We start from the raw sequence: 18460 nt of genomic DNA, 5'->3' as shown, positions 1-18460 counted from the left end.
CCCACACAGACTGCTGCATACCCAGAGTGAAGCATGGGGGTGGATCAGTAGCCGCGTTTTCACTATCATGCCTAAAGCGAGCTAAGCGCCAGTCGCGTTTCCACTGTCACTTCCGGGGCCTGATCGGGCCAAAGCTGGGCTTCCTCAGGGCCAGCGGCCGGCCTTTTTCGGCCCGCTGACTACCTTGGGCCAAAGAGGGCCAGCTGGGGCTTTGGGGCTAAGTGAAAGGAGACACACTTTGCCCGAGTCTGGTACAGATGGCGTGCCGTCATTACACTGTCTTCATTTTAATGGTTTTGTGAGGACGCAATTGTGTGCTTTATCTGCCTGATACCCGCTGAAGTGGGTGATGTTCTGGGGGCAGGTTTTGTTTGACGCGCTGCCAGCTTCTAGCCCAACCCTGCTGAAAAATCCAGCCTAAACCAGCCTAGGCTGGTTGGCTGGTTTTAGCTGGTCGACCAGGCTGGTTTTAGAGGGGTTTTGGCCACTTCCAGGCTGGTTTCCAGCCATTTCCAGCCTGGTCTTAGCTGGTCAGGCTGGGAGATGACCAGCTAAAACCAGCTTGACCAGCCTAGCCAAGCTGGGAGTCCAGCCAAAACAAGCTATGTCCAGCTTAAACCAGGCTGGTCAAGCTGGTTTTTGCTGGATTTGGCTGGTCATTGGATTTGCCCAGGAAACCAGCCTGGAAATGGCCAAAACCCCTCTAAAACCAGCCTGGTCGACCAGCTAAAACCAGCCAACCAGCCTAGGCTGGTTTAAGCTGGATTTTTCAGCAGGGAACAGTGGAAACGTGACATGATTTCAGCATCACTACATAACCTCCCGGGCGATTGGCCCGGCCCGACCCGATAAAAGCCCTGGCTCACACTGGCCCGACAGTGGAAATGCGGCTAGTGATGGTTTGGGCTGCAATTTCATGGCCTTTCCCTAGGCCCATTACCTCTGCTAGATGGGCACGTCACTGCCAAGGGTTACCCAACTATTCTGGAAGACCACATGACCCAATGGGTCAAACACTGTATACTGCGGTGCAGTGTATCAGGATGATAATGCACCAATACACACAGCAAGACTGCTGAAAGAGTGGTTTGATGAGCACGAAAGTGAAGTTGAACATCTTTTATGGCCTGCACAGTCACCAGAACTGAATATTATTGAGCCACTTTGGAGTGTTTTGGAGGAGCAAGTCAGGGAATATTTTCCTCCATTAGCATCGCACTGGACTTGTATCTGTCATTCCCAAGACAAATCAATGCAATATTGGCCACAAAAGAAAGATCGACACTACACTCATGAACTATTGTGGTTAAAATTGATGTGAACATATTTGCTGATGATCAAGATGATTCAAAGATCCCGGATAAGGCTGTGTTTTTAGTCTCAGCTGTTGTTAACATAGACCTTTCCGACTGACCAATCAGAATCAAGCATTCCAGACAGTTAACAATGTCACATACACCATCAATCTAATCCTTGCAGATTGCTGGTAATAACACAGATTGCCAAAGAACTACAAATCCACTGTAACATGGACTACAGTTCCAGTCATGCACCACACACACACACACACCTGTACCAGATCACAAATGATTACACTCACACAGCTGGGAGCTGCTCGAAGAAGGCTATTTAAACAACACACACACACACACACATCAGTGCTGAGTCTTGTTATTCTGTTTGTAAACATTGTGATGTGTTTTGCCTTGCCTTGTTTTGACTCTCTCTTTGTTTTGAAAGTTTATGTTGCTTGCTGCCTGCCTTTTGATCATCCGCCTGTTTTATGACCACGATTCTGGATTGCTCGTATGCATCTGTTTGCTTCTGTGTTGACTGTTGCTTGCCTGATGATTCTTAGCATTATAAACCCTGTATTTGGATCCGCACTCTCTTGTCAGCGCCTGTTCACATTACAAATAAGCAACAATAATGCATGGTGTATATAAAAAATTATGTTTTTATTTTATTTTATGTACTTTAAACAGTGTAAACACATCACATTGCACCAAATACACAAAACAATGCTCATTTTAACGTCATACGTTAGTCATTAGTTTGTCCATTAGTCATTAGACTTTCTTCGAAGGTCTATTCATTTTAGCTCTGCTTCCCCACAATCTGTTTTGTTTTTGTGCATCATTCTGAAAATTACCAATATTTGTTCTTTTTATATGAAGAATTCAGTACCTGATGTCCCCCGAAATGGTTATGATTATTATTGTTGTACACACGCCGTACTTTCCCAAAGCCAGCAGTTAGTCTTTACTAGCGCTGAAGGGATTGTGGTATGAGATGTCTGGTAACGATGACTAGTCTTTTTTTTCTGGCCAGATAACCTATTAACACACTTAGCGATGGGTGGTGATGGCTGTTTAACCGTTTGTTGTGTTCAGACCTGAGCTGTGTCTGCCGTTCGCCGGGCGTTGCTGAAACCTCGCTGTCCCGCAGCTCCTCAAAGCCTGATACTAACCAACAGTCACACCTTCATCCTGGAGATCAGAGAGGGAGCGTCAAACACAGAGCCAAATGAGTCTTCACTTCTCATATTAGTCACTAGCTGCAGAAACAACACCGTCAACGTTTCAGAACTCTCAAACTATACTACACCTTCAGACTAACTAACAGTTTGAATAATGATTAAAGAAAGTTTGTGCATGTTTCTATTTGCTGATGTGAAATTAAACGAGGTACTTTATATTTAAAGCAGAAAATGTAACAGTTTGTGGATGTTCAGATTTAGATGTGAGCTTGAATGTTTATAAATAAGAATTGAAGAAAGTTTGAGTCTTTTAAACTTAAACCAAAAAATGTAAAAAAAAAATAATAATAATAATAATATTTAAAAAAATCAAAGTTTGTGCATACATGCCCGTCGCCAAGGGGGGAGTTCGGGTGGTAGGAATGACCCACCTACATGGCCAAAATGTCCAGAATTCTTCCTTTTAATTATTTTACGTAATTTTTAACGATTATTTTATAATAAAGTATCATTTTAAGTGAAGTTTTATAAACTCATTTCGAGAAGAGCACGTGATATGATTGAGCACGGCTGGCTGCTTATCTGTAATCAGTAATAATCCAATCAGAGTGATCCTAGTTTGCAATAAATGGATCGTTTTCTCCATACTGCTCTATCTTCGTTTTGGAAGAATACCCCCTTCCACCCCATCTCCTCCTTTTCCTCCCTTTTCCAAGGGGGAGCTCTCGAGACCTACCTGATCTCGGATCTCCCAATTGACCTTATTCTAAAATGCGGAAGTGCGGCTATTTTCGCGATTGTCTTAGAACTTCCGATTCAGTCGCCTATGGGAGAAATGACTAGGAATAATAAACGGCAGAAAACGGTCAAACTACTTGCTCTACAAACAAATGTTTGCATGACTATACAGACCAAGTAGAATAATATAACAAGGAAATATCAAATTGCAACATCAAGCAGGGTAATGAGCCGTTTTTAATGTCTAAAAATGAATGGAAGTGAATGAGACCGGAAGTCTCGAGCCAAAAAGATTCAAATGGCAGCGCCCGCTCGTCGGCGGAGAATAAGGTCAATAAGCTTGTTTGAACGGGCGGAAGCCTTGGGCTCAAATATCTCCGAGCTCAGGGTTCTCTCCCGGGACAGCATGCCAAACCTGCTATAAACGCCAAGCATATCTAAGTGGGAACTCTTGAATTCGAACCCCATGAAGCCTCAAAGTTACAATAATGTGATGTGAGTCACATGAGTGGTAATGTTTGAATCTTTGATGAGACATTCTATGGGTAGCTGTCACTACACAACAAAAGTGTCATGTTATGCTTGATCAAAACAGGAAAACAAAAGGTGCGGATCCAAGTGCAGATTTATTTACAGTGCATCAACATAAAACGAGGTGTTCAAAGTGCAAAGTAACAAATAAACGACAAAACCAGAAACTAAATCAGAGACAAGGCTCAGGAATAATAAACTCGAAAAACTAGACTTACTGGAAAACAGACGAGAAAAACAAATAAAACCAGAACTAGACTATAGCAAAAATACAAGAACAAGATCAAGAAACTCGGTTTGCAAGAGTTACTAGGACTGGGGACAAGAACAACAAGGAAGACAAACGACGCGACGATCAAAAGTGGTGGAATGATAGAATATATAGTCCAGAAAATCGACGGTAAAACAGATACAGCTGTGATGACAGATCAGTGTATGTGTTCCGGTGTTTGCGTGTGGTAAGTATGGAGTTGTAGTCTTTTTGGGATGCTGTAGTCCATTCTGAGTCCGTTGAACTACAGCGCCCTCAGGTGGTCACGGACAGTTGTGACAAAAAGGCGCTAATCCCATCACGTCTGCTTTTAAGACTGTTTCAACTGCACTTCGTTTATTTTTATTCACTCAAATCCCTTCAGAAGGTGGTCTGGGATACGTTCCAGACAAAACTGGACAGGTCTAATCATTTTTTTAGACAAAATTAATTGAAATAAAATAAATTATGAACTAAAGAGAATCTGACCTGCGCCTGTTTAGAGAAACACATGCAGGTGAGCCTTTACAACTATACACACGTAACGTGCAAAATTATATTAAACACACTAGTGGTGGGCCGTTATTGCCGTTAACGTGTTGCATTAACGCGAGACTCTTATCACGTGATAAAAAAAATCACTGTTAATCTATTCTCAAAGTTGCGTTGGGAGCTGGGTCTATTCTACGCAAACCATGATGACTTTCACCTTGATATTTTAGTGCGAATGTATACCTGACCGGTGAGCTGTCTGACAAAAAAAGTGACCTTTTGGATCTTTCATTTACTTCAAAGACATACTGACTGCGCTTACATGAACATCTGTAATGTAGTTATTTGCCTTAATAGACAATAATATAATGAAGGTGTTTACGTGAAGTGCTTTCATGTAAGAGTTTCCTGTTATTTTGGGTGACTTTAACTGCAGTTCGGCAGTTTCACTTTAACTCATGAACATTTCATTCATGCCCCCGTGACAAACTGGTGTTTACTTCGGTAATGCCACTAATATCTGCATAGTCCACATGTGTTAAATCCATTTCTGTTTAGTTCAGTTTTGACTTTAGTCGGATTAAGGTGATTTAAAAAAATCACTGTTTGGAGCTTATGTAGGCCTACAGTTCAACATTCATGTTGAACTGAATAAACAGTTAGTAAACACAAGTACATCTTATTAAACATCATTTATTTTCACCATCAATTATCATAGTAGAACAGTTTCTCAAGCAGTTTGTGATGCATTTTGGAAACAGGAGATAAGCCCCTGGTCTAATGCGCCACCTGGCTTGAGAAACCCATTCTCAAAGACTTATTATTTGGGTAGCACACATATTCTGAATGCCTTCGGCAGAATTCAAATGAGCCATTTTAATCTAGATTAATTCCGAGATTACAGTGAGATTAATCTAGATTTTAAAAAATGTATTATTCCCACCTATAGTTTAGATTAACCCGTTAACTGAAACAAAACCTTAAAAAACAACTATTCTTAAAAACAAAATTATGAAAATGTTCATCAATGAACTTAAAATAAGTTAATGTTTTGTGCACATTTAGATTTACTTGTGCACTTAAAAAATCAATAATCCAATGTTTAATAAACATTTAATAAAACAACATTTAGATTTTTAACAAAACTAAATAATGTTTAACAATAATTACTGAACTAAATTTGTGCATGTTTAGATTTAATTGGGATTTTAAAGTTCCCAGCGATGGGTTGCAGCTGGAAGGGCATCCGCTGCTTAAAACATATGCTGGATTAGTTGGTGGTTCATACCATTGTGGCGACCCCAGATTCATAAAGGGACTAAGCTGAAAAGAAAATTATTAAATGTGATTTTAAAATAATGTTTTAAAATAATAACAAATAAGTTTGTGCATATTTGGATTTACTTACAACTTTAAATGTAAAATAAATAACTCAAAGTCTGTGCATGTTTAGATTTAACTGTGATTTTAAAATAAAATGTTTAAAAATAAGTCTGTGCATGTTTAGATGCTGTGGAACGGCTTACGCTTTGATGTTTTTGTGCTTTGTCTGCTATCAAGTACAATTATGAAGACAAATGCGTTGGGATTTTCAACAACCCAACCAGTTCTTTTTTAACCAGACGAGTGACCTTATTCCTCAACTACAAAAGCATTCCAGAGAGCCTGGTGCATTGTGGGTGTCCATTACGCCCTAGCGGGCATCAGTGGGCGGCCGGCTGGATTAAGGGTGCGGTCAGATGGCAGATTCAGCTCTTGGGAACTGGACGTCTGCCCGCTCTCATGAGTTAACGGCTGAACCCAAACTGATGTGGACGTGTGTTTGAGATGCTCGCTAGCTTTGGGTACAAGTGTCTGGGAAAATAAAGCATGGAAATGTTAGATGCAACTGAGTGTCTATGCAAAAACAGTGTGATTGGGAGGCAGGTTTTATATCTATTGAACTTCAACCGGTCACTAGTGCACTTCTAGAGAGTCAAATAAGGTAAATTACTGAATCAGCCAATCAAATGGCAGCAGATGCATACAAATGTAGCATCCGGATGCGGAGGAAATGTTTACATGCACTTTGGTACAGTTTGGTTCACCTTCAGGGCCTTTCCACTATGTTCCCTATCTAGTACCTGGTACCTTTTTTTTTTTTTTCAAAATGCGGGTTTCCAAGTCATATGCTTTATAAAGACGTGACATATACACTCAGCTGATCACCGATTGGTCAAAAAGAATCATCCCTCCCAGCATCAAGACACTAAACTTGCTGTAGATTAACTAATGAAGAGTTATTCAAACATCTTCACCTAACCTTCTCTCCTTTTGTCACCTGTTCTTGCACATCCGCCATGTTTGTAGTTTGTTTACACTTTTCAGCTGCGCTTGTAGTTCTGATCGATTGTGCAACTAGTAATGTTTTCATCAGCAAAAGCTGCCTACTGCTGTATTGACGTTTCAAACAACTAAAGCCTGACTTATACTGTGCTTCTGCAATGAGTGATCGCTGTACCCCATGGCGGATCCCCTGCATGCACATCAAAGGCGTTTATAGCAGGAAGTGGGGTTTCTGTGGTCCGCTGTGTCGAGTTTCTTTGCCGGTTTTTGCAAAAGTCAGAAAAGTGTCTGATGCTATGGTAGCAGTAGCTCAAACTTGCACTCTTTATTTAAAAAAAATAATAATAATAATAATAAAAATTTGCCCTCAAAATCTTTAATCAATTATAGTAACCTTCTCTGACCGCTCGAAACCACTTTTTTCCACTTCGGGTCACATGGAATGCCTTTAGGGCGGGGCTATCAGTCCTTAAGGGTGTAATTATCAATCTTTAAGGCGGGACTATCAGTCCTTTAGGGGTGGGGCTATCAGTATTTTAGGGCGGGGCTATCAGTCTTTAAGGGTGTAATTATCAATCTTTAAGGCGGGACTATTAGTCCTTTAGGGGTGGGGTTATCAGTATTTTAGGGCGGGGCTATCTGCATTTAGGGGCGTGGATGTTAGTGTTTCAGGTCTATCAGTCCTTAAGGTGGGACTATCAGTCTTTTAAGGTGGAGCTATCAGTCTTTAGGGCGTAACTATTATTCTTTTAGGGCGGGGCTGTTAGTTCTTAAGGTGCCACTATCAGTCTTTTAGGATGGGATTATTATTCCTTCAGGGCAGGGCTGTCAGTCTTTTAGGGTGGAGCTATTAGTCCTTAAGGTGCCACTATCAGCTTTTTAGGGCAGGGCTGTCAGTCCTTTAGTGTGGGATTATTATTCCCTTAAGGCGAGGCTGTCAGTTCTTGAAGTGGAACCATCAGTCCTTTAGGGTAGGGCTAGTAGTCCTTAAAGTGCCACTAACCCTCTTTTAAGGGCAGGGCTGCCTGTCCTTTAGGGCGGGATAATTATTTATTTTAGGGCGGGGCTATCAGTCTGTAGGGTGGGATTATTTTCCTTTTGGGTGGGGCCATCAGTCCTTTAAAGTGGGATTATTATTCATTTAAGGCGGGGCTATCAGTTCTTTAGGGTGGGATTATTATTCATTTAAGGCGGGGCTATCAGTTCTTTAGGGGTGGGGCTATTAGTATTTTAGGGCGGGGCTATCAGTCCTTAAGGGTGTAATTATCAATCTTTAAGGCGGGACTATCAGTCCTTTAGGGGTGGGGCTATCAGTATTTTAGGGCGGGGCTATCAGTCCTTAAGGGTGTAATTATCAATCTTTAAGGCGGGACTATCAGTCCTTTAGGGTGTAATTATAAATCCTTGAAGTGGGACTATCAGTCCTTTAGGGGTGGGGTTATCAGTATTTTAGGGCGGGGCTATCTGCATTTAGGGGCGTGGATGTTAGTGTTTCAGGGCTATCAGTCCTTAAGGTGGGACTATCAGTCTTTTAAGGTGGAGCTATCAGTCTTTAGGGCGTAACTATTATTCTTTTAGGGCGGGGCTGTAAGTTCTTAAGGTGCCACTCTCAGTCTTTTAGGATGGGATTATTATTCCTTCAGGGCAGGGCTGTCAGTCTTTTAGGGTGGAGCTATTAGTCCTTAAGGTGCCACTATCAGCTTTTTAGGGCAGGGCTGTCAGTCCTTTAGTGTGGGATTATTATTCCCTTAAGGCGAGGCTATCAGTTCTTGAAGTGGAACCATCAGTCCTTTAGGGTAGGGCTAGTAGTCCTTAAAGTACCACTAACCCTCTTTTAAGGGCAGGGCTGCCTGTCCTTTAGGGCGGGATAATTATTTATTTTAGGGCGGGGCTATCAGTCTGTAGGGTGGGATTATTTTCCTTTTGGGTGGGGCCATCAGTCCTTTAAAGTGGGATTATTATTCATTTAAGGCGGGGCTATCAGTTCTTTAGGGGTGGGGCTATTAGTATTTTAGGGTGGGGCTATCAGTCCTTAAGGGTGTAATTCTCAATCTTTAAGGCGGGACTATCAGTCCTTTAGGGTGTAATTATAAATCCTTGACGTGGGACTATCAGTCCTTTAGGGGTGGGGTTATCAGTATTTTAGGGCAGGGCTATCTGCATTTAGGGGCGTGGATGTTAGTCTTTCAGGGCTATCAGTCCTTAAGGTGGGACTATCAGTCTTTTAGGATGGGATTATTATTCCTTTAGGGCGGGATAATTATTTATTTTTAGGGCGGGGCTATCAGTCTGTAGGGTGGGATTATTTTCCTTTTGGGTGGGGCTATCAGTCCTTTAGGGTGGGATTATTATTCATTTAAGGCAGGGCTATCAGTTCTTTAGGGTGGGATTATTATTCATTTAAGGCGGGACTATCAGTCCTTTAGGGGTGGGGCTATCAGTATTTTATTGCGGGGCTATCAGTCCTTAAGGGTGTAATTAGGCGGGACTATCAGTCCTTTAGGGTGTAATTATAAATCCTTGAAGTGGGACTATCAGTCCTTTAGGGGTGGGGTTATCAGTATTTTAGGGCGGGGCTATCTGCATTTAGGGGCGTGGATGTTAGTGTTTCAGGGCTATCAGTCCTTAAGGTGGGACTATCAGTCTTTTAAGGTGGAGCTATCAGTCTTTAGGGCGTAACTATTATTCTTTTAGGGCGGGGCTGTTAGTTCTTAAGGTGCCACTATCAGTCTTTTAGGATGGGATTATTATTCCTTTAGGGCAGGGCTGTCAGTCTTTTAGGGTGGAGCTATTAGTCCTTAAGGTGCCACTATCAGCTTTTTAGGGCAGGGCTGTCAGTCCTTTAGTGTGGGATTATTATTCCCTTAAGGCGGGGCTATCAGTTCTTGAAGTGGAACCATCAGTCCTTTAGGGTAGGGCTAGTAGTCCTTAAAGTGCCACTAACCCTCTTTTAAGGGCAGGGCTGCCTGTCCTTTAGGGCGGGATAATTATTTATTTTAGGGCGGGGCTATCAGTCTGTAGGGTGGGATTATTTTCCTTTTGGGTGGGGCCATCAGTCCTTTAAAGTGGGATTATTATTCATTTAAGGCGGGGCTATCAGTTCTTTAGGGTGGGATTATTATTCATTTAAGGCAGGGCTATCAGTTCTTTAGGGGTGGGGCTATTAGTATTTTAGGGCGGAGCTATCAGTCTTTAAGGGTGTAATTATCAATCTTTAAGGCAGGACTATCAGTCCTTTAGGGGTGGGGCTATCAGTATTTTAGGGCGGGGCTATCAGTCTTTAAGGGTGTAATTATCAATCTTTAAGGTGGAACTATTAGTCCTTTAGGGGTGGGGCTATCAGTATTTTAGGGCGGGGCTATCAGTCTTTAAGGGTGTAATTATCAATCTTTAAGGCGGGACTATCAGTCCTTTAGGGGTGGGGTTATCAGTATTTTAGGGCGGGGCTATTTGCATTTAGGGGCGTGGATGTTAGTCTTTCAGGGCTATCAGTCCTTAAGGCGGGACTATCAGTCCTTTAGGGGTGGGGTTATCAGTATTTTAGGGCAGGGCTATCTGCATTTAGGGGCGTGGATGTTAGTCTTTCAGGGCTATCAGTCCTTAAGGTGGGACTATCAGTCTTTTAAGGTGGAGCTATCAGTCTTTAGGGCGTAACTATTATTCTTTAAGGGCGGGGCTGTTAGTTCTTAAGGTGCCACTATCAGTCTCTTTTAGGATGGGATTATTATTCCTTTAGGGCAGGGCTGTCAGTCCTTTAAGGTGGAGCTATTAGTCCTTAAGGTGCCACTATCAGCCTTTTAGGGCAGGGCTGTCAGTCCTTTAGTGTGGGATTATTATTCCTTTAAGGCGGGACTATCAGTTCTTTAGGGCAGGATTATTATTTTTTTAAGGCGAGGCTGTCAGTTCTTGAAGTGGAACCATCAGTCCTTAAGGGTCGGGCTAGTAGTCCTTAAAGTGCCACTAACCCTCTTTTAAGGCAGGACTGCCTGTCCTTTAGGGTGGGATAATTTTTTATTTTAGGGCGGGGCTATTAGTCTGTAGGGTGGGATTATTTTCCTTTTGGGTGGGGCTATCAGTCCTTTAGTGTGGGATTATTATTCATTTAAGGCGGGGCTATCAGTTCTTTAGGGTGGGATTATTATTCCTTTAGGGCGGGGCTATCAGTTCTTTAGGGTGGGATTATTATTCTTTAGGGCAGGGCTATCAGTCCTTTAGGGTAGGATTATTATTCCTTTGAGGCGGGGCAGTCAATCCTTAAGGTGCCACTATAACTCTTAAGGCGGGGCTGCCAGTTCTTTAGGGTGGGATTATTATTTCTTTAGGGCGGGCTGTTAGTCCTTAAGGTGTCACTATCAGTCTTTAGAGTGGGGCTATCAGTCCTTCAAAGTGGGATACATGTTCCTTTAGGGCAGGGCTATCAGTCTTTTAGGGTGGGATTAATATTCTTTTAGGGTGGGGCTATTAGTTCTTTAGGATCGGATAAATATTCCTTTAGGGCGGGGCTATCGATCCTTTGGGATGTTATACCCTTTAGGGCGGGGCTTTTAGTCCTTGGGTGGGATGTTATACCCTTTAGGGCGGGGCTATTAGTCCTTAAAATCAGACTATCAGTTCTTTAGGGTGGGGCTATCAGTCCTTTAGGGCAGTCCTTTAGATAGGGCTATCAATCTGAGAGCCATTCTTTGCTCTTTGTTTTCATCATCATTGGGCATTTGAAAACATTCTGCACCAGAGGGTGCTAACGATGATCCTGGTGGACAGTAATCCTCCACAAATGAGTACAAACCGGCATTTAAATCTTCCTCCGCTTTGTTAGCAGTGCCCATCTTCCAACAATCCAAACGGTTCCCAAAGGAAATCATGCATTGTCATACGTTCTCATTTCAGACAGATTCAATCGGCTGTATGTCACGTTAGACTAACAAAGAACAATCTTAACTTCCACTAGGGTGTTTTAGGTAGTTGCAATGGTGTATAACTGTTTGAACATGTTGCTATGGAGTTGCTAGGGTGTTCCAAGCATGGCATTTGCCTCCCTTAAATGTGTATGCCTGGTTAGTTTGGTTAGAGAATCATTGGCCATCGTTGAAGAAAGCAGCTTATTCACACTTTACAAATGACTGTGCAAACGCACAGTGTGTGTGTGTGTGAGTGTGTTCTCAATTCTTAGGGACTGAAAGGATTAGATTAGATCAAGAGCAACTGAAAATAAGCCGTTTCACTTCACTGGAACCACAAATGATACCACAGCCCAGGGTGATCTCAGGCTATACTACTCATTTGTGCAACATATACTTTCTCCTGTACTTGAACACAAATAAATGTGTCCGGATTATTTCATTATTTACTGAATACATCAGAGCAAATCCAGGGAAAACGCATGTATGCGTGCCAGAACTGTACTTTGTGCTGTAATACCTATGAAAACAAATGAAATACTGTTGGACAGAGATAAAAAGAGCCGCCTGTGTGTGTGTGTGTGTGTGTGTGAGTCAATACTGTAAGTTTATCTGAGAGTTTTCCTTCACCTGCTGACCTTCTCGCTGTCAAACACGAGTCTTCAAAGTGTGTGTGCGGGTCACTGCAGATGTGTGATGCATCGATCCGCTATTTCTGTTCTCCTGCCGTCTCAAAGAGCTGGCACACATTCAGACGGCTCCGCCGAGAGAGGCGGGAATCAATTTTCACCAGCCCTCCTGGTCGTATCAGAGACAAAAGAATCAGAGGGAATTCTGGGATAGAACTGAGATTACAGGTCGCCGATGAAAAGCGCAAGGTGGGTGGGTTTGACACGGGTATCTTCAGAGGGATCGCTCACCTAAAAATGATCCTGTCAGTCATTATTTGCTCACCTCGTGATGTTTCCAACTAGTTTGAGTTTAGTAAAAAAAAACGTTTAACACAATGTGAGGGAATGGAAACTAGACCCTGCTGAAAAATCCAGCTTAAACCAGCCTAGGCTGGTTGGCTGGTTTTAGCTGGTTGACCAGGCTGGTTTTAGAGGGGTTTTGACCATTTCCAGGCTGGTTTCCAGCCATTTCCAGCCTGGTCTTAGCTGGTCAGGCTGGAAAATGACCAGCTAAATCAAGCTAAAACCAGCTTGACCAGCCTGGTTTAAGCTGGACATAGCTGGTTTTGGCTGGGCTCCCAGCCTGGCTAAGCTGGTCAAGCTGGTTTTAGCTGGTCATCTCCCAGCCTGACCAGCTAAAACCAGGCTGGAAATGGCTGGAAACCAGCCTGGAAGTGGCCAAAACCCCTCTAAAACCAGCCTGGTCGACCAGCTAAAACCAGCCAACCAGCCTAGGCTGGTTTAAGCTGGATTTTTCAGCAGGGGAGCTACACTAATATGAATCAATTTCTGAAAAATGCTTGCATGTTCAATCTTTCCCGAAAAAACTGAAACAAAAGAAAATCCTTTCATCCCCGTTCTGTGAATGCGTTAAAGAAACACACCCCTTTTTAATTTATAAATAAGCTAATTTTACAACTTCCCAAGAGTAAAAAGGTGAAGTTTTACAATTTTTTAATCCATTCAGTCGATCTCTAGGTCAGCTGGGAGCACTTTTAGCTTAGCTTAGCATAAATAATAGAATCGGATTAGACCATTAGCATCTAGGGATGCTAATTTTACAACTCCCCTAGAGTTAAACTGTGAAGTTTTACAATTTTTTAATCCATTCAGCCGATCTCTAGGTCTGCTGGGAGCACTTTTAGCTTAGCATAAACAATAGAATCGGATTAGTCCATTAGCATCTAGGGATGCTAATTTTACAACTCCCCTAGAGTTAAAGTGTGAAGTTTTATAATTTTTTAATCCATTCAGCCGATGTCTAGGTCTGCTGGGAGCACTTTTAGCTTAGCATAAACAATAGAATCGGATTAGTCCATTAGCATCTAGGGATGCTAATTTTACAACTCCCCTAGAGTTAAAGTGTGAAGTTTTATAATTTTTTAATCCATTCAGCCGATCTCTAGGTCTGCTGGGAGCACTTTTAGCTTAGCTTAGCATAAATAATAGAATCGGTTTAGACCATTAGCATCTAGGAATGCTAATTTTACAACTCCCCTAGAGTTAAACTGTGAAGTTTTACAATTTTTTTTATCCACTCAGCCGATCTCTAGGTAGGCTGGGAGCACTTTTAGCTTAGCTTAGCATAAATAATAGAATCGGATTAGTCCATTAGCATCTAGGGATGCTAATTTTACAACTCTCCTAGAGTTAAAGTGTGAAGTTTTACAATTTTTTAATCCATTTAGCCGATCTCTAGGTCTGCTGGGAGCACTTTTAGCTTAGCTTAGCATAAATAATAGAATCGGATTAGACCATTATCATCTATAGAATCGGATTAGACCACTAGCATCTAGGGATGCTCATTTCGGTTAATTTTGCCTACCGGTTAACTGGTTAACCGGATAACAGTACCTATTCACATGCATGAATAGCATGTGGCTACCATGTTTTAGCATGTTTTCCAGCATAATTAGAATGTTGCTAGCATGATTACCATGAAACTAGCTCATTGTCATGTTTCATTGACATGATAGCTACATGATAAGTATGTCTCTAGTACATTGCTAGAAGGATTATGTTTTTAGCATGTTTCCAGCATGATTAGCAATGGCACCAGCATAATGGCAAGTTTCATTAGCATGTTGCTAGTTTGATTAGCATGGCATGACCATGTTTCATTAGCAGGTTTCCAGCATAATTAGTATGTCACTAGTAACTAGTACTTGACTAGCATTATTATCACATTGTAAGCATGATTCACGTTATCAGCACGCTCTTGGTATGTCACTAGCATGTTATTAGCATGCATCAACCAAGATTAGCATGTTGCTAGCCTGATTAGCATGTCATTGTGATGCTGTTACCATGCCTCTATCATGGTTAGCATGTTCCTGACATAATTAGCATGGCACTGGTACATTGCTATGTTACATTAGCATGTTTCCAGCTTGATTTGTAAATCAGTAGTCAATAGTACATTACCAGCATGATTAGTATGCCATTATCATGTTGTTAGCATGCTACCAACAAGTTGTTTGCAGGATTATCATGTCACTAGCATGTTGCTAGCATGATTAGCATGGCACTAGCATATTGCCATGTTTCATTAACATGTTTTCAGCATGTTATGTCACTAGTCATGTGTACATTGCTAGTATGATTAGCATGTCATTAGCATGATTAACATGTTTACCAGCATGCTGGTAGCATGAATTACATTTCAGTAACATGCTGTAACATATTTCCAGCATTATGAACATGGCTCTACGACATTGCCATGTTGTATTAGCATGTTTTACAGTCAATAGCATGTTGCTATCATTATTAGCATGGCTCTAGCACATTGCCATGTATTATTAGCATGTTTTCGGCATCATTAGTATGTCACTAGTACATTGCTAGCATGATTAGCATGTCAATGGCATTTGACAGCATGATTAACATGTTTACCAGGATGCTGTATCATGTCACTAGCAAGTTGTTAGCATGTTTCCAGCATGATTAGCATGTCACCTATACATTGCTGCATGATTAGCACATCGTTGACATGATTAACATGTTATGAACATGCTGCTGGAATGTCACTGGCATGTTGTTAGCATGTTTTCAGGATGATTTGTATGCCTGTAATCACTTATACATTTGCTAGCATGCTCATGTCATTAGCATGACATTAGCATATTTAGCATGCATGCTGTTGGATTGTTACTAGCACATTGTAAAAGCGCTATAGAAATAGAGATGAATTAAATATTTTTTAACAAATTTCCAGCAGGATTAGCACATTGCTAGCATTGGTTAGCATGTTACTCTCATTTTCAAGCATGATTTTCATGTTAATAGCATGATTCTAACATGATTAGCGAGGGAAATTAGGAGTAAAATGGATGTAGCCTGAAATGTTTAGGAGATGTGTTCACAAATTTCACTCAGAAGAAGATTACGCCTGAAATGTCCTCCGCCATTTTAGCTGGTCAGATGACCTAAAATGAAGGCTGCATTTTCAAAATGATTTACTTGAGAGAGCATTTTCAAAGAGATGTTTTTATTTCCTAAAAAACGCCATCTCAGTGTGGACCGAGGGCAAAAATGTAGAGAAAATCTGAGTTTTTAAATGAAAACCTATTAGACTTCTGTTCTGCATTTGAGCACATGTTAAAAAAAGCACACCTAGAGAACAGACAGACATTACATAACATTTAGCAGCATTTCTGGATAATGAGAGCTCTACTTACTGCATAATTAGTAAACATTATGTGCTCATAATCATGCTGGGTTTGAGACTTTCAACCTCTTTGAAACTCATTAAAGTCAGAATGAGGCGTTAATGAAACTCGGGATGAACTCAAGGCAAGTTCAAAGAGGAAAACTGCAATTAAAAATGCTCAAATAAAAAAGGAGTTGGAGAAGATCTGCTGAACTTAAAGTAGATGACAGACTCACTCATGAGAACTAGTGATAGTATGCAAGATCATAGTTACTGTGTGTTAAATCCAATCCTCAAAGTGAGCATCTATGCATATTATTTACAACAATGGGTGAAAATTCTCAGTTTTCTTTTAGCTTTATTAGCTTTGGCACACAAAAAGACCAAAATATGTCATGTGTCATTCTATTTTCATCCGCTTATCCGGGGCTGGGTCACTAGGGCAGCAGTCTTGGTTTATACTTTTGCGTCAAGTGACCGGCGTAACCCACGGCACATGCAACGCGCGTAGCTGTGCATTTATACTTCTGCGCGCTGTCTCTGTAGGTCTGCATTAACACTTCCGAAATGCTAGTGGGCAGTGAGGTGTAAATGTTCCTCTGTGTCGAGTTTCTTTGCTGCTGTTTTGCTTTTCCTGAACACTTCCGGGATGTACAAGTGGCTCAAACTCGCTAATTTTGAGGCAGGAACCGGCGGACGTGCAGCAACTTTAAGTATGAGGTAAACACAAAACAAAACTTTCCATCCGGAGCTCCTTCACGGGACTCCACACTTGTAAACAATCGCTACATTGAGTTCGCGACAATCGCGCGGCTCTCGGTCCCGCCCAGACTCGTCAGCGCTACCAAGCCGACCAATCACAGAGCTTGCGCTACGCATCGTTGCGACTTGTAGTTAAATTTTTTGAGAGGTGCACGTCAGTGACGGCAACGGCTACGGCGAAGGGCTATGCGTCAGCGCCATAGCATACGCCGGTGTTTGACGCAGAAGTATAAGTCAGCCTTTAGGAGAGAACTCCAGACTTCCCTCTCCCCAGACACTTCCTCCAGCTCCTCCAGGGGATCCCATGCCAACCAAAAGACATAGTCCCTCCAGCGTGTTCTGGGTCTTCCCCGAGGCCTCCCTCAGGTGGGACATGCCTGGAACACCTTCCTAGGTAGGCATTCTGGAGGCATCCAATCAGATACCCAAGCCACCTCAGCTGACTTCTCTCGATGTGGAAGAGCAGCGGCTCTACTCTGAGCTCCTCCCAGGTGTCAGAGCTCCTCATCCTATCTATAAGGGTGCGCCCTGCCAACCCTGCGAAGGAACCTCATTTCGGCTGCTTGTACCTGAGATCTTGTCCTTTAGGTCATGACCCAAAGCTCATGGGAATCCAAAGGAACGTAGATTGACCAGTAAATCGAGGGCTTTGCCTTTCGGCTCAGCTCTTTCACCACAATGGACCAGTACATCGACCACATTACTGCTGCCACTGCACCAATCTGCATGTCAATTTCACGTACCATCCTTCCCTCCCTCATGAACAAAACCCAGAGATACTTAAACTCCTCTACCTGGGGTAAAGACTTTCTTCCAACTTGGAGATGGCAATCCACCTTTTTCCGGTGGAGCACCATGGCCTCGGACTTTGAGGTGCTGATTCTCATCCCAGCCACGTCACACTCGGCAGCAAACCACCCAAGTGCATGCTGAAGGTCCATGTTTGAAGAAGCCAACAGAACAACATCGTCTGCGAATAACAGAGATAAAATCCTGTGCTCCCTGAACCGGACCCCCTGCAGCCCAAGGTTGCGCCCGGTAATTCTGTCCATAACAATTGAGAACAGACTTGATGACAAAGGCCAGCCCTGCCAAAAGTCAACATGCACTGGAAAGACGTCTGACTTATTGCCGGCAATGCGAACCAAACTCCTGCTCTGTTCATACAGGGATGAGACAGCTCTTAGAGCGCCTCTGACCCCTTACTTCCACAGCACCCTCCACAGAATGCAACAAGGGACACAGTCGAATGCCTTCTCCAAATCCACAAAACACGACCAAAATATATGATAAATAATACATGCAGTGGCGCAGTAGGTAGTGCTGTCGCCTCACAGCAAGAAGGTCGCTGGTTCGAGCCTCGGCTCTTTTTGGCGTTCTGTTTGGAGTTTGCATGTTCTCCCTGCGTTCGTGTGGGTTTCCTCTGGGTGCTCTGGTTTCCCTCACAGTCCAAAGACATGCGGTACAGGTGAATTGGATAGGCTAAATTGTCCGTGAGTGTGTGTGTGAATGTGTGTGTGGATGTTTCCCAGAGATGGGTTGCGGTTGGAAGGGCATCCGCTGCGTAAAAACTTGCTGGATAATTCCGCTGTGGCGACCCCGGATTAATAAAGGGACAAGAAAATGAATAAACGAATAATACATGCTCATTCATGTTCTTCAACC

General features: G+C 42.5%; 1 long non-coding RNA gene across 1 annotated transcript in view; it reads right to left on the bottom strand.

Annotated features, from left to right (window-relative positions):
* Nucleotides 1-1932: 1932 nt before the first annotated feature.
* Nucleotides 1933-18460, bottom strand: part of LOC147845491 (uncharacterized) — a 54258-nt gene continuing 37730 nt past the window's right edge. The window contains exon 3 of the long non-coding RNA XR_015480321.1: nt 1933-2489. This is a non-coding gene — a long non-coding RNA (uncharacterized LOC147845491). The remainder of the gene's footprint in view (nt 2490-18460) is intronic.

The sequence above is a fragment of the Danio rerio genome, chromosome 3 (assembly GCF_052040795.2).
Source record: "Danio rerio strain M-AB ecotype USA chromosome 3, GRCz13ab, whole genome shotgun sequence".
NCBI classification, from domain to species: Eukaryota; Metazoa; Chordata; class Actinopteri; order Cypriniformes; family Danionidae; genus Danio; species Danio rerio.
Note: the sequence above shows the minus strand (reverse complement) of the source record. Positions and strands in the feature narration are given on the sequence as shown.